This window comes from Bombyx mandarina, chromosome 17 (assembly GCF_030267445.1).
Source record: "Bombyx mandarina strain Sakado chromosome 17, ASM3026744v2".
NCBI lineage: Eukaryota > Metazoa > Arthropoda > Insecta > Lepidoptera > Bombycidae > Bombyx > Bombyx mandarina.
The window spans coordinates 16,230,144-16,247,716 of record NC_143223.1 but is presented as its reverse complement, the minus strand read 5'-3'; the positions used below and the strand labels follow the sequence as shown (position 1 = coordinate 16,247,716).

General features: G+C 38.2%; 1 pseudogene; it reads left to right on the top strand.

Moving 5' to 3' along the window:
• Window positions 1-255: 255 nt before the first annotated feature.
• The window catches only part of LOC149501176 (uncharacterized), a 39,545-nt pseudogene continuing 22,227 nt past the window's right edge, over window positions 256-17,573 (top strand).

Genomic DNA, 17,573 nt, shown 5'->3' with positions numbered 1-17,573 from the left:
CGCATACATATTAATGTGTAAATAGATAACACGGGAATATAGGTAGTCCCTACAGTTTTATACACCGAGTAACATAGCCCTTTAAGGTCAATCAAACACGTTAGTGCACCTTCGTTTAAAAAATTCCCACGTCTTGCGGAATTAACTTTACGGGACGAAGACTGCACCACACGAGTGTGCATGAATTACGCTACACGCTTTATAATAATTTTTGCGCGATTGACCTGTTAGTCGGTCTTTGGTGAGGCGACAAAGATGACGGCGTTCTTTGACAATGGTAGCGGAGTGCGTAAGTTCTGATATTTCGTACAAATTGTTATTGAAACTTAAGCCATTGTTATTATTTAGTTACTGCTATTAAAAGTGATCTATTTTGCTAGTTTATTTTCTGTTGAAACTTACGATTTCAAACTAAAATTACACCTTGAATATCAAAAGTCACGATAATGACATTTAGGCTTAACTCTGTTTTGAGCATTTTTAACTATTGACTAACATTTTTTTAATTTAACAGCTATATTTTTTGTTTTTGTTAGTGAGACCGTTGGACAGCGATTTAATATTACATCTGCTTCAAGACGGAAACGATTCTGAAGTAGAAGGCATCGATGATGATGACGAATTGCCTCTCCAAAGGCCTTGTAACCCTGCTGTCATTGATGTTCCATCACCACAATTTCCAATACCGCCCCCAGCTCAACCTCAACGTAGAAATGTGGTTCAAAACAAAGCAAAAGCCAGAAGAAGACTTTGGAGACAGGAGGCTTTTAGTCAAAAAGAACATGGCTACCCACAACGCGTTCAGCCGGGTGTTATCAGAGAACCCTTAGAATATTTTAGCGACTATTTTAATGATGATTTTTTTGAGTCAACTGCGTTTTGTACCAACAATTATTTCATGCGCCACAATGGCCGTATCTTAAACACAAATGCCATTGAATTAAAGAAACTGGTAGGCATACATTTCATCATGGGATGTATCCCATACCCGCGGTTGTTTATGTACTGGCGAGAAGGATTACGATTGGATATAGTCGCGAACGTCATGGCCAGAGACAGGTTCAAGACTCTGCGTTCAGCATTGCACGTCGTTGACAGTGACACTGCTCCGACAGGAAATACCAATACACTGTGGAAAGTACAACCAATACTTGACCGGGTTAAAAAAACATGTGATCGACTCGAAAGACAGCCGGGATATTTTTCCATAGATGAACAAATGATCCCTTTTAGTGGTGTATGTCCACGTGGGCTGCGACAGGTTATCAAAACCAAGCCTCGACCCCAAGGTTTAAAAGTTTTTGTGGCCACCACACATGATGGACTAATGATTGACTTTGAAGTTTATAGAGGTGCCAGCACTTCAATGGGTGACAGATCTTTGGGAGTTGGAGCGTCGATAATTTTACATCTTTCTAAGTCAATTCCAAGAGGCAGCTGCATTTATTTTGACCGGTACTTCTCGTCAATACCTTTGCTTGAAAAGCTAAGCACTATTGGGCTACACGGTACAGCAACTCTAATGATGAATCGAATACCCGAACGGAAAAACATCGATTTCAAACCTGATCGCCGTATGAAACGTGGTGAATCGCAACAGTTCGTGTGTGACGATGTCGTAGTTGTTAAATGGATGGATAACAAATCCGTGCTAGTTGCATCAAACTGCACATCTGCTGACGATACAACATTTGTACAGCGTTGGGATAAAAATATCTCTGCTTTCACTGATGTTACCGCACCCAAAATAATCGCTAATTACAATAGGTACATGGGTGGTGTGGACATCCTTGATCAATCAATGGAGTACTACCGCACCTTTATGAAGACGAGAAAATGGACTTTAAAGGTCATACTCCATTTCTTTGATCTGGCTCTTTGCAATGCATGGCGCTTGTATAAATTGGAATGTGCAGCAGCTGCGATCCCAAATAGCAAAGTTATGGACTTGTTAGAGTTTCGCATGCAAGTAGCAGATGGGCTTACCAACACGCCTAATCGCCGAAGGAGGATTAGCGAGAGTGATGAAAATGCTGTCGAAAATGTAGTGCAAAATAATAATACAAGGTTTAAGAGAACAAATCAGCCCTCTCAAGCCAAAAAGTACGACGGCTACGACCACCTTCCATGTTTTGAAAGCATCGATAATCCTCGCGCATGCAGAATGGAAAATTGTAAAAGCAGGTCAAAGATTCGGTGTGTAAAGTGTGATGTGTATCTCTGCCTCAAAAGAGGACAAAACTGCTTTGCAGCATATCATACAAAATAAAACCTAGCTATATTATTTGTAAGACTGATTGAAACAATTAAAAAGACTGATTGTTATAATAATGTTAGAAGAAATAAATATTGATTTTGATAAAATTTGGCTCTTATTTCCATTAACGAGCACCATAATATTCAAAAACCCAATAACATCACTATCGTGCTCTAGTTCATTTAAAGCCTAAACATCACTATCGTGCAGAGGTAGTACCTGACTCTGGAGGCATTTTGGATTTTTTATTTTATTTTTTAATGAAGGCATTAAAGCTTCCCTTCCCTTGTATTAGCAAATAAAATGAAATTTTTAGCAAAAAAAATTTTAGACCTGAAAGGGATAGAGACTTGTGTTTGACCCGCGACGACCATTATCTTCTATTATGTATTAATTTCGTGAATTGCTACAAACATAAACATTGAGCTATTGACAGATGATTATGGACAAATCTTGATACATCTGCTTACTGTTTTTCGGTCTAGTGAAACAAAGCTATTACACAAAATGATAACGACGACAAAAAATAATCTTTTTAAAACAAGACAAGTGCAATAAAAATAAATATTAGTTTTTTTCTAAAGCGCGGTTACCCTACTCGGGCAAAGTCAAAGTTACATTTGATTGCTCACAGCTACATACTGTTTCTGAAAGTTTGCTGGATGCAAGCTTAATGATCCATACTTTTTTAAATGGCAAATAGAATGTGAAATGAACGTGAAAGAAAAATAACGCGACTACATTCTGAGCTAAGTTTGTTTTATTCGCGTTTATGTAAATTATTCGTACCTTTATTCAGATAAGATATATGGATTTTTCTATTGAAGGTGGTGGTCGTTGTGTCCCGACATGTATTTGTTTGACGTTAAGAATTACAATAAAACAAATTATTTCTGTAGGAAAAAAAGAGAATGTAGTTTGAAAATTAGAGCCACACTAATAACATATAATTTTTTGGCCCATGGATAAAATTTCTAATGGGTGTTTCCCAGAAGTAAGGCAGTCCGTTTTGAACACTAATAAATAATAGGAGCAATACAATCACACCCTGTATCCTGAAAGGATATATATCTGCGGACTCACTTGTCGGTAGTCTGCAATGACACCAAATACTTTTCTTTGTCCAGTGTCTATAGACGTAATATTCTGAAGTCTTATGTCTTGTCCATTAGAATTTGTTAGTAACAGAACAAGCGGACCTCGCGACGATGCAAATCAGTAGAAACAGTAAAAACACGATCCCGCTAACTAATTCAACGCGAGTTCTACATACGTCTGCGTACACTTGCGACCATTTCAGGATGAACTATTGTAGAAAAATGTATTTCTTGCTGACTGTACTAGATGACCTATTATAACTCGTGGATACTACGATATACTCGTGGATACTTTCGGTTTGAAGGGTGGGGCAGCCGTTGTAACTATACTGAGACCTTAGAACTTATATCTCAAGGTGCGTGGCACATTTACGTTGTGGATGTCTATGGGCTCCAGTAACCACTTAACACCAGGTGGGCTGTGAGCTCGTCCACCCATCTAAGCAATAAAAAAAAAATACTAGTTGTACCAGGGTTCACAAAAATGTCGCTATTTAGCATAAAGGGCCGTTCTTACTTAAATTTTGATTACAGAAAAACACAGCAACATCTAAATGCAAAGTTATTTCCGGATCAATCAGTACATAAGGAAGAAAAAAAAACTTGGGGTCTACGGTCGGATATATTTAATGTTAACTACTTATGGGTATGGCTATGCGAAATACTTCCATCATCCCTAGCTCTCTCATTATATATTGAAGTAATTTTTGGAACTATTTAAAACTATAATCCCAGTCCTTAAATTATCGCAAAGCTGCTCGTTACAGATTTTACTCGTATAAATAAGTATTTTTACGCCGGTAAGGGTAAAGCCATCTATCGCCGAATAGTCGAACGAATATCGAAGGATCTAGTCGCATCTAGAAAGCTCGAGAAGTACAACGCCAAACGCCATATTGTCAGATAGCGGAAACACACAATACTAGACTTTTGTGGAATATTCTCGACGGTTCTAGGGATTTTGTCTCGACTATAAAAGCGTTGCAGAGATGGTACGTAATTAGTTTAGTAATCGGAACTACTAGAAGCGACTGAAGCGAAGCGAAAGAAGCGAACTGAGAATTTTACAGTGTTTGTTGAGTGTTTTAAGTGTTGAATACAGTTATAAGTTGTAATTCGGTAGAATTTTTATTTATCTCGAACCCAGCGCGTAACAATATATACGTAGGTATATAGGTTCGTGGGTAGCACCATTCCTTTTTGTTTTAAAAGTTAGGGGTTTTGACTCCCACATCAAATTGAAATAAACAATCACTCTACCGCCTTAAAATCCAAATATCTGATCCGAAATCTATCAAGGCTGTGAAACATTGAACAGGGAATACACAGTGGAGATACTCTGTCCTTCAGCAGTTAAAGTATATATTGTTACGCCGGTAAGAGTAACCCCATCTGTCGTCAAATCGTAGAAACGAATGTAAAAAGAACTAGTAATGTCGAGAACGCTCGAGAAGTGTAACGCCATCTATTATTATCAAACAGCGGAAATACATATCGAAACGATTCGTCCTACCGGGAATGTTCTCGATAATTGTAGACTTGTCGCGTCGACTATAAAAGCTTTGCAAAGGCGACATGAAGGCAGTTAGTAAGCGATTCTAATTGAAGCGAAACAGCGAACGGACCACCTGAAGCGAAGCGGAAGAAGTGAAGTGTTCCTTAAGTGCTCTAAGTGTCAAATAGAGTTTTAATTTGTACTTCGCTGAAAGTTTTTATTTATCTCGAGCCCAACGCCTAACAATATATTTTTTCTTTCCTTTTGTCTTCTTCAAGTGTTTCGAAGTGTACGCACCCGTCCAGAGAAAAGGTCGACCCTCCCTCGACCTTTTGATAGCAACTTTAATATTACAACGTGTGTACACGTAGCTTTCTTTACACGATTCTGCGTGTTAGTTCTAATGTACTATGAATTAATAAACGCACTGAAATGTTTTACGTTACGTCTTTGAATGGCCGACTTCAAAAAGAAGGATTTTGATTTTTTTTACTACTATACCATTATACCTTCTTGCGTCGATAATCCTCAATGCTGAAGGTCGTGGCCTCATGAGGCTTTCTTGGGAAAATATACATTGTCCCACATCCTTCCAAGACAGTGCATTTGGAAGAGATTTAGTTCTTCGAGGCCGCTGAAGCCTTATTTGGGTCCGGCTTAATAGCCGCCGCCAGACATTCGGAATTGACTGTTTTACGACGTTGATTGTTTTTATGTTTGGCTCACAGCTTACCTGGTGTCAAGAGGTCAGAATCTATGGAAGCTACAACGTAAATTCCACTGCTAATGAGACACCATGTCGAATCTTGAATTGCATTAAATAGATAAGTACTACATTATCTTTCAAGCCGACAATTATGATTTACCGTGGGAAACGTCACGTTAGTGTTTCTAGCCTCCTCTATACCTTACAAATTCGTAGTATGCTGAAATTTGGGTGCTCTCTTCATTACTATAGGTCATGTTTTTGAATGTTTTGTGTTACATTACTAGTTCTTTCTCCTGCCCTTATCCCATTATAGGGGGTAGGCACGGCATGTCCTCTTTATCCATTCTGGCCTATTTTACATCATCTCTGCACTCCACTCAGACCCTTCTCACCCAAATCTTCTTTCGCACAGTCCATACAAGTTTTTTTAGGACGGTCACTCCTAATATTACCTGTATATTTCTAGTTATTTATTTCAATTTCGGCTTAAAGCTTTGTCAGATGCAACTACATACCAATCAGATTATATAATTAAGTAATTTTATCAGATTTATGAAGTTCTTGAACCCACAGTCTCTTCGATGGAGATGGATCATCCTGCAACTATTCTATCAATCTAAAATATTGTACTTCAAATAAAAGTGAGTAAATGAGTAATTTTTAAGCTTAAGAATTAAGAAAAACTTTGAAACAAACTTATAAAATGACGTGTTAAGCTTTTGCAATCAAACTGGACGCGCGTAATGAAATAATAAATAAAATAAAATTGTACTCTTACATTATTATTAGACATTCACGCATTCTTTTCTTTTTTATTTATTTTTTATTGCTTAGGTGGGTGGACGAGCTCACAGCCCACCTGCTGTTAAGTGGTTACTGGAGCCCATAGACATCTACAATGTAGATGCGCCACCCTTGAGATATAAGTTCTGAGGTCTCAAGTATAGTTACATCGGCTGCCCCCCTTTCAAGTCGAAACGCATTACTGCTTCACGGCAGAAATAAGCAGGGCGGTGGTATCTACCCGCGCGGACTCACAAGAGGCCCTAACCCCACCAGTAATTACGCAAATTATATTTGCGGGTTTATTTTTATTACACGATGTTATTCCTTCACCGTGGAAGTCAATCGTGAACATTTGTTGAGTACGTATTTCATTAGAAAAATTGGTACCCGCCTGCGGGATTCGAACACCGGTGCATCGCTACATACGAATGCACCGGACGTCTTATCCTTTAGGCCACGACGACTTCGAAACGCGATGTCAAAATTAAACATATATATTTCGAAAAGTAATTTTTTTAAGTTCTAGATCAATTCAATTTTAATATAACAGTAGATAGAGAATTATTAACGTTTTTTAAATTCTAATTTGACATTTTCGCCTTCAACTTTTGCTAAATGAACCTTTAATAATATATTGATAACAATCAAATATACATCCTTGTAGCAGTTATATTTATCAGTCAATGTTTTACTGCTTTTCTAGACAGCGAGATTATTTACCTTTGGCTTAAATGTTGCGAGTCACAAGGTCACAATATTTCAAAGAGTGTTGTATATTTACAAAATATCGAATTGGAAAAGTTCGCGAAATCCAATGACAATTTTACTATTTGACAGAGTTATTTCCTACAGAGTGCTCTGTATTACCCGGTTCCGAGGATTACCCGGTTTCATAATTTATATCCGTGCTTCGATTCGACCGCCGCGTGACACCCGGTTTGCGCGCCAATCTCGTGTAGTTTCAACCAGTTGAAATTCAACCATTTGTATTCAAGCCGGATAAATTGTGTGTTTACGAACTCTGGCTCTTGTAATAGTAACTTCAGCCGATCCGTATGCACAGATTTGACTAGTATGCCATTGATTTTAAGGTTGAGAATAAATTGAGAGTATTGATGATTTTGGATGTCGGTCTTTATTAAAAATTCAAGTCCATTTGTACAGTATTAAGTGATAAATTTGAATTTATTGTCTTCTGTTGTTTTGAATTACTTATCTTTTTCGCAGCGAAATTATTGAAATATTTCGGTATATGATGGAACCTTAACATTGGAGCCACTGGATTGCATAAGCGATGATAGCGAATCGTAGAGATAACCAAAAACAATTTAATGTTTGATTCTGGTTATTATTATTTCAAACACTATACATATATTACTGATGTAGTTGAATTCAGAGCGCACTGTCTGGACGAAGCAGTAGTGTCGATTGTGAGGTTATTGGTGTAGACATCATCATAGAATGTAATATCTAGAAATTTCAATGGTGCTTTCAGTTTAATTTGGCTCAAACACTTTCAAAATAAGGTACTGAGTTTTGTAACGTTTATTAACCTTTATACGCAATGAGGTCATTCGGGCAAAGACCAAAGTGATCGACATAGCTCGCAGAGTTAGTAAGCTGAAGTGGCAGTGGGCTGGTCACATATGTCGCAGAACTGATAACCGTTGGGGTAGACGTGTTCTGGAGTGGAGACCACGAACCGGCAAACGTAGTGTAGGACGCCCTCCTGCTAGATGGAGCGACGACCTGCGCAAGGCAGCTGGCAGTAACTGGATGCGTAGAACCGAAGATCGGGTTCAGTGGCGAGCTTTGGGGGAGGCCTATGTCCAGCAGTGGACTGCCGCAGGCTGATGATGATGATGATGATGATGATTAACCTTTGCTAATGGAATTCTCGAGAGAGCATAAAGCAATCAAAATTAAGTTATAAATTGTTAATTTTAATCGTTGTGTCCATTGCATCATATTGATTTTGTTTTTTAAATTTCAATAAATAATTGTTTCAAAAACTATAAACAACGTTTTTAAAGCCAGCTGAACTAAAAAGTAGAAAATAATTTCCTATCACCTAAAAAAATTTTGTAAGCATAAAGCATTTTGTTGTAAAAATGCGTGGGTGTTAGATGTCAATTATTGTAGAAAATAGGTCTTTACCTATGAAGTTGCTGTTTTACCACACTATCCATTTAAATTTTAAAGCTTAATTTATGTATGGCTGACAGTATATTCTAAGTTTAAATGAATTGAATTCCAAAAATATAGAATCAAATTCAGTAGTTTTTTTACATATAACTATTTTAGCTTTACTACATTTGCATCATCAATATGGACACGCTAACAATATGAGTAATTATAGGTTAAAAGTTCCGTCGCGGTTGCAATTCCGTACAAACGGTTCACAACATTAATGACTAGTGCGGAGTGAACACTACGAATGAACGGTCTTTCTTTGTTGGTTTGAACGTTTCCGACATGGACGTTTTGATCTAAAAAATTTACCCCTTTGTCGCCGGAAAGCTAAAGTCCACAACGACAAATTAAAGACAATAGTGACAGTTGACGACAATCAAAAAGTTCAGCAATGCTAGCATAAAAACAATATCGGTTCATTTGCGTCAATAGGCAAGGTAACAAATGTTTGTAAAAATTTGGTATGGTTGGTAAAATTTGGTTGGATGGTTAAAAAGGTTATTAAAAAGGTTGGATGTTAAAATTTATTACTGGTGGTAGGACCTCTTGTGAGTCGGCATGGGTAGGTACCGCTACCCTGCCTATTTCTACCGTGAAGCAGTAATGCGTTTCGGCTTGAAGGGTGGGGCAGCCGTTGTAACTATACTGAGACCTTAGAACTTATATCTCAAGGTGGGAGGCGCATTTACGTCGTAGATGTATATGGACTCCAGTAACCACTTAACACCAGGTGGGCTGTGAGCTCGTACACCCACCTAAGCAATAAAAAAAATTAAAAAAAATGGGGTACGAACTGAACGATCGCCAGCGCGACGAATGCGTTAACATAGGCTTGGGTTGCTTAACAAATATAGAAACGAAGGGGTTTTGAACTTTATTGTCATTTGCGATGAAAAATTCATAATCGTAAGCGGTGGGTAATCTGTTGATTAGACCCTAGTTCAGTACCAAGGCAATGCCGTAAATGAAATCTTACCCCTAAAAAAGATGTGTGGCACTCGGGGACTGCCGCGATAAAGCTATTGCAAAGCATTTTTTATCAACTTATGCAATTACAATTAGACGATAACAATTTAATATTAAAACAATAATAAAAATAAGACGACGCTATATTTATAAACATTAACAAAAGCAAAACATTAACTGTCCCCTTCACACTCATAAGCTAGACCGCGTGAGAGAGAGATGGGCAGACTTTTCATGATGCTCATGCAGTGCGACGTCACGCCGCGCGCTTATTCACAAACACTACACCAGCGCAACGTGTGAATGTGTTGAACGCAAGCTACATAGTAGGCGTAGTGGGGGTGTCAGGTTATTTTCGTTACGGAATTTCTTGATTCAGTCGCCGCACTCAAGGCCCGCGATAGAAGCTATACAATAGCTTAAAAATGCCTAGTTTCATTCGTTACCTGTCTGTCTGTCTATTTTTATTACGTTTCTTCTACACCGGATTCTATTTTATGAAATGCATATATTTATTGAAACAACGTCGTCACGTCTCAAAGTGCGCGTGGAACAAATTCTGATGAGCACTTTGTAACCACTTACAGCAACAGACTCACTCAGGCAGACAAACTCATATTTAAAACATACAAGAAAACGTTTGAAGACTCTATCTCTACAATGAGTTTATTTTAAAACAAAAACTTGAAAATTAACTAATACTAATGCCTCTACCAATTAGCTTGGTGCTGTATCAATTAGTTATCTCAATACAGCTGCAATTAATTGGTTATTCAATCAATCAATACCACTCCACTTTGTTAGATGAGATATGAATACTCGAAATTGAATTGTTAGAATTGACTTTTTATTGACATTGAAGGTAGACTTTGCGACCGACTTGTGTGTTAGTGAGTGTTCACTTTTACTTATAGACTTCGACAGAGCTTTTTAGGGCTATTTGTATCAACCAAATTAGTAGTAGGATTTATTTTGCTTTGGTTGATTTTTTTGATGCAAATAACCAATTACCTACCCGATGCTAAATAATGATTGTAGTTTAGAGATATGATAAATAGATGCCTTGTTTAGCTCAAAGTATCGAAGTTTCGGTAACCTTGAAGTAAGAGTTCAAGTGGAAACACATGGTTGGTTCGACACAGCAAGAGGTGTATCTACTTATCAAAATTGTGCAAGGCCAATCGCATACTTTACTATCAGGAATTAGACGAACAATAATACCATTTCAGCGTTTGGATCATCAAGATTGTAGCAGTAGTTAGGTCTCTGACCTGTTTCTTTGAATAATACGCAATTATCTTATAAGACCACCTAGCCTGATACTAGTCTAGTGAAGTCGTCGTGGCCTAAAGGATAAGACGTTCGGTGCATTCGTATCGAGCGATGCATCGGTGTTCGAATCCCGCAGGCGGGTACCAATTTTTCTAATGAAATACATACTTAACAGACGTTCACGATTGACTTCCGCGGTGAAGGAATAACAACGTGTAATAAAAATTAAACCTGCAAAATTATAAAATGCGTAATTACTGGTGGCAGAACCTTATATGAGTCCGCACGTGTAGGTACCACCACCTCGCCTATTTCTGCCGTAATGCGTTTCGGTTTGAAGGGTGGGGCAGCCGTTGTAAGTATACTGAGACCTTAGCACTTATCTCAAGGTGGGTGGCGCATTTACGTTGTAGATGTCTATGGGCTCCAGTAGCCACTTAACACCAGGTGAGCTGCGAGCTCGTTCACTCATCTAAGCAATAAAATAAAAAAGACTATTCCTAACCATTTTGAAGTTATCAGTAACTCATTTCCTTCCAAATCCAATAAATAGTCTCAGAATAGACTTCCAAGCGAATACAGCCCGGATAAGCCGACACGCATCGCTTCTATTATTCGTCTCGAATCGACAACTACCCCACCCTGCTCGTAAACAAACATCTAAACAATCCTCGCAAAGTTGTTGAGTAGAAAACGGTGGTTCCGAATTCAGTCACGTACGTTGAGGTCCATATTAGCCTTATGGGGTCTTGGCTGAACAATGAGAACGTGGAATTGCTTCTTTGAGGCATTTTCGGGGCGCGTGATGAATTGGAATCCTGTTGTTATAGAACAAAGTTGGGGTAGGTTGAGTATGAAATACGTAGTTTATTTGTGTTTGTCGAAGTTTCGATGAGGCTTCGTAGATGACCTGTGACCTGTGAAGAAAAAAAAGGAGGATATTTGCCCAAGGATTCTATCGAGCACCAATTAATTAGGGTTAATTAATTAACTTTCTCGAGGCTCACAAATGTACGTTGTTTATATAACACATGTTTGTTACGTGACCGGCCTTTAGCAAAGAAATCAATATTTTGATAAAATTTAATTATTATTAATCTTCAATTTTCTATGATTTTGGTTGTGTCATAACCCCCTTTGTCCCGATCCTGTGGACCGAATGGTAAATAGTCAACATCGCCCTAAGCACGTCATTACGGATCCTCCCGATCCATTTACGGTGCTTTTAGGTACCACAAGCACCGGTCAGCATCCTCGTCGAACCTGTCGCTTGCGACGAAGGGCTCGACGAATAGATTACCCATAGACATAGCTCGCTGAGCTTGTCACCAGATCTTCTCAGTGGATCGCATTTCCGATCCGGTTGTTTCAGATTCAGTGAAGCATTGCTCTTGCTAGGGCCAGTGTTAGCAACACTCCTGGTTTGAGAACCGTGAACTCACCTACACGTCAAGGAGAAGCTGAAATAGCCTCTCAAGGCTATCAGCATAGGTAGAAAAAAAAACACTTTGAAACATAAGAACCATTGTGCTATAGCAATAACTGCTTAAACATGTTACAACACACCGATTACTTACCACAATCGCACTCCCAAATACAGCTTTTTATTCTATGCCATAGTTAATTCTGTATTCGTAAGTCATTTGTAAAAATGGGACAGACTGAAAGATAAAAAGTCATATTCTCTAAGTTTCCTTTACTTACATGTTCAGATGTCATATCGTTATTCACTTGGACAGTATCGTAGCTATGGCCCCATAACAGCCCCATAGCGGTGACAGATGTATCCTTATTTCCCTTTAATCCCATGAGAATGGACAAAACAAATAGATGTTATCTCTAACAACTACATAGTGGGATCGTAACAGAGAAATATGTATGTTAATGTTGTAGGTATTTTTTGTTTTTTTGGGCTATTATAGGATAGGATACCTGGCTCCTTAGGATATTAAAAGTCGTCGTGGCCTAAAGGATAAGACGTCCGGTGCATTCGTGTGTAGCGATGCACCGGTGTTCGAATCCCACAGGCGGGTACTAATTTTTCTAATGAAATACGTACTCAACAAATGTTCACGATTGACTTCCATGGTGAAGAAATAACATCGTGTAATAAAAACCAAACCCGCAAAATTATAATTTGCGTAATCACTGGTGGTAGGACCTCTTGGGAGTCCGCACGGGTAGGTACCACCACCCTGCCTATTTCCGCCGTAAAGCAGTAATGCGTTTCGGTTCGAAGGGTGGGGCAGTCGTTGTAACTATACTGAGACCTTAGAACTTATATCTCGAGGTGGGTGGCGCATTTACGTTGTAGATGTCTATGGACTCCAGTAACCACTTAACACCAGGTGGGCTGTGAGCTCGTCCATTCATCTAAGCAATAAAAAAAAAAAGAGTTCAAGTAGAAACACATGGTTGGTTCGAAGTGGACACAGCAAAATTAAGTGGAGGCTTTAATTGTAGATCGAAATTCACAAAGCCTTCATAGTAAAATTTGGTTCGATCACAAAATTGTAATGATTGGTTTATTGCTTTATTGTTCTAGGTGTGTGAGAAAGCTCAAAGCTTCCTAGTATTCATGGTGATTGGTGCAAAATACACCTGAAAAGATGAATGTTACGCCCTACCTTGAAACGTGAAGAAAATTTCCTCCTTCTTATGTGCATAGCCCACACTAGCCCTCAAACCAGACATATGACTGATTCTCAGTAGAAACAGGGAGGGTTGTGGAGTGTATCCAAGTTTATTTTACCAGTTCGCTAGTATCCATCCATGTGGGCTCAGAATACGGCTTACCACAAGCGGTTATGCAAATTTACAGATTTTTATTACACTATGTTATTTCCCTACCCTGGAAATTGCTTGTGAACTTTGGTATATATTTCCTTAAAAATGGTACTTAGCTACGGTATTTAAATCCCGGCAACGCTCGGAATGTAACTTATTTTTGAAGCGACGGCGTCACCATATTTTTATGGACTTATTCGGCATTACTTTACTTGGACTGCGATTAAATAAATTATATAAAAAATAATTAAAGTAAAATCGGAAAATGTATCTAGTAAATCAATAGTAGAGACAGATACTGTTTAAATAAAGCTTATCTTATCTGTTAAATAAAGGCATGGTTGCTTGGCGGTAGAAATAATAATATGTAGGTTGCGTTGTCCCTTGCGGGTTCAACTCTTCTTAAGTAAGGGTCAGACGACATTAATGTGCGGAAGAGCGGCAGATAATCAAAAAATACCCTGATCTCTGAATATTTCTACTATTTTACTGTAGTCTATCCATAGTTTCTACTTGCATCTATGCTACCCCAATTTCTAACCGCCGAATCAGAAGATTTTAATAAGGAAAAATAAGTAAATAAACAAGAAAGTCGTGTGGTACTCGGCGACTGCCGCGCTAAAGCTATTGCATAACATTTTTCATCAACTTATGCAATTATAATTACACAATAATAATTTAATATTAAAACAATATAAAATAAAAGACCACGCTATTTTTATAAACATTAACAAAAGCAAAACGTTAACTGCCCCCCTCACACTCCTAAGCTAAACTGTGCGAGAGAGAGATGGGCGGACTTTTCATGATGCGCATGTAGTGCGACGTCACGCCGCGCGCTTGTTCACAAACACTACACAAGCGCAAAGTGTGAATGTGTTGAACGCGAGCTACATGGTAGGCGGAGTGGGGGGTGTTATGTTTTAATTTCGTTACGGAATTTCTGGATTCGGTCACCGCGCTCAAATACCGCGATAAAAGCTATGCAATAGCTTAATTTCATTAAATTAAAGCTACCTTTACATTTTAATCTTGCATCTTTATATTATTTCCGACGTTCCGAATACCTCACAATTTCGGTAGTCGCAAATAACCCAGTCTTAGTTTTAATTACATACATCTTAGACACATGACATCTATCTAGAAAAGACTAATTTTGGTCAATTTAACTTCCTACAACACCTGTCCCGAAAGCACTAAGTAGTTGGTCAATATTAGAACTGTTTCAGCTACAAGAGACTTAAGAGCCCGTGAATTAATTATATCTCCAAATGCAGTCATAAAACACTAGAAATTTCGGTACTCTAAAGCCGAGTTAATTGAATGTGCTCGTCTGATTTATAAACAAGTCGTTCGTCAACTAATCGTGCCACTCGATCGGGACATTACGAGTGTAACGCCGAGCCTCAGAGTTGCCAACTTTGGAGATTATAAATACAATTTAAATGGCACTAGCGAGGCACGCTATGGGGCTGCATCGCGATCCTGCCAATTTCTGTATGTTGGTCATATCATAAAGTCTTTTTATGATTTTCGAACTTACGACATACTGTTTTAAAGGTCAATTTAAGGTTGCTGGGAATTTTTGAAACACATGATTATGCAGTAATATTTCGGCGATTTACTACCGACCATTAACAGATCAATCGTTTTTAAATATCTTAGAGCTTTATAGAAACATGCTTTTCAAGTTACATTAATAATGCAACTAGGAGGAGTCATTACTAAAAGACTATTACAAGCTCAAACTCTTGTTATTGTTGCCTATATAAAACAGATGTATGTGGAGAAAGTTATTCAGCTAGCAACCCCAACTACTTCGATTCACCACACCGTGCGTCCCGACAATCCGCAATCATTTATCGGGGGTCGACTAACCAATCTAGCTTAAACTTTCAGCTGTAAATATACAAGTCTCTCAGAATAGGAATTAATATTCTTTATTTATAGATGTGACTGCAAATTTGCCCGATATTTTGAGGGTACCCAAAGTGTGTCAATAATCGATCCACAAAGGAGAAAGGATATAGCAACGTATCCTAGTTTTTTTATTGCTTTTACGGGTGGACGAGCTCACAGCCCATCTGGTGTTAAGCGGTTACTGGAGCCCATAGACATCTACGACGTAAATGCGCCACCCACCTTGAGATATAAGTTCTAAGTTACACTAAGTTACAACGGCTGCCCCACCCTTCAAACCGAAACGCATTACTGCTTCATGGGAGAAATAGGCAGGGCGGTGGTACCTACCCGTGAGGACTCACAAGAGGTCCTACCACCAGTAAAAAGGTACTAGATCCCTGATGTGCATCTAGGAAGCAAAGAATAGATAACTGCACACCTATGGCTGGGTTTCGGAGTTCCTGGGGACAGACACTTTTGGATGAGCCTTGATTTTATTTTAGTTCGCGAATAATCTACTTTTAATCACCCCTGGTCTTTAAGTTGGCATTTAAAAACGAAGATGATACAGAGAGTCTGTTTTTGATGCTAGTTAAAGCATGGAGAATAAACGAATGCTTCCTAAAGAAACTTTTTTTATTAATTTTCCTTCGTTTCATGAATGCTTTGTTTACAAAGGAACAGAAATTAGTTTTAATTGGTTTCCGACCGACAGGTGTAATTACAATTTTGTTGGTATTGTATTAAAGTTGTGAATGCTAAGGTCGTTTGATTTGATTGTTGGATACGGCTTTAGGTTTTCGTTTCTTGGGTATAAAGATCGGTTCTGCGTGAATTATAATGTTGAGTTATAGCCGTTGGGTTGTTTTGAAGTAACACAAGTCATGTTTTGCGATAACTTCTTTATAAAACAAACGTTTTCTCTCTTAAACTGCTTCTCTGATCATGAAATGTGAAAACAATCACATAATTGTGGTTTGGAAACTAATTAAAATTGTTCTTAGTTTTGTTTGATTTTATAAAGTGTTTCGAATAATTTACGCTATTAGCGATTGCCAATAAATATGTTAATACCGTAATTACTTATAAGGCGTAAGGCTGCGTTATGTATTGAGTAAATATACATATCGAGGGGTGAAAGCTAAGTGGTTTAAGGGACATTTTGCTTAATACGCGACATTTATCTTTGTAATTAAAGGTGTCTTTTATTTGGTACTAGCTGACCCGGCAGACTTCATAGTGCCTCAATCGATAAACAAAAGACCTAAACTTTTGTATAAAATAAACTTAAAACAAACAAAAGGAATCCGTCCGACGGGGGACACATCAAAGGAAAATTAAAATTGTTATTTTTATTTAATTTCGAGCATTTTCATATCTTTTTAAACCTTTTAAACCTTCTCTGGACTTTCACGAATAATTCAAGACCAAAATTAGCCAAATTCTCGAGTTTTAGCGAGACTAACGAACAGCAATTCATTTTTATATATACAAGAGATTAAAGGTGCGTTTTATTTAGTATAAGCATCAACAGTCCGATGCTTTTAATTGAATTTCAATTAAGCTTACTCCGTTGAAATAGCTGAAGAAGTTTTTTTTGTTATGATATTTTTTCCAAATTTTAAGCTTTACATGGCTCTCCTGTAAAGTTACAAAAATGTCGCTTAAGCTAAACAGCCTTTCACCCCTCAAATTATTATAATGTGCTTAATCTTTGAAGACTTGAATGAGTTTGAGCCCGCACGGGTAGTTACCACCGCCCCGCCTATTTCTGCCGTGAAGCGGTAATGCGTTTCGGTTTGAAGGGTGGGACAGCCGTTGTAACTATACTGATACCTTAGCATTTGTATCTCAAGGTTGTAAATGTAAATGTCTATGGGCTGCAGTAACCACTTAACACCAGGTGGGCTGTGAGCTCGTCGACCCATCTAAGCAATAAAAAAAAAGTTTCAATTAATTTTTATAATGAGAGACAGATAATTGGAAATGCGTAACCAAGTATCTGGTTTTCATAGACAGGGTAGCTATTATTTTCACATGCGACCGTTTACGATAAATTGTAAAGATCAAGCCGTACGGAGCTATCGCGACGATAACGGGGCAAAAACC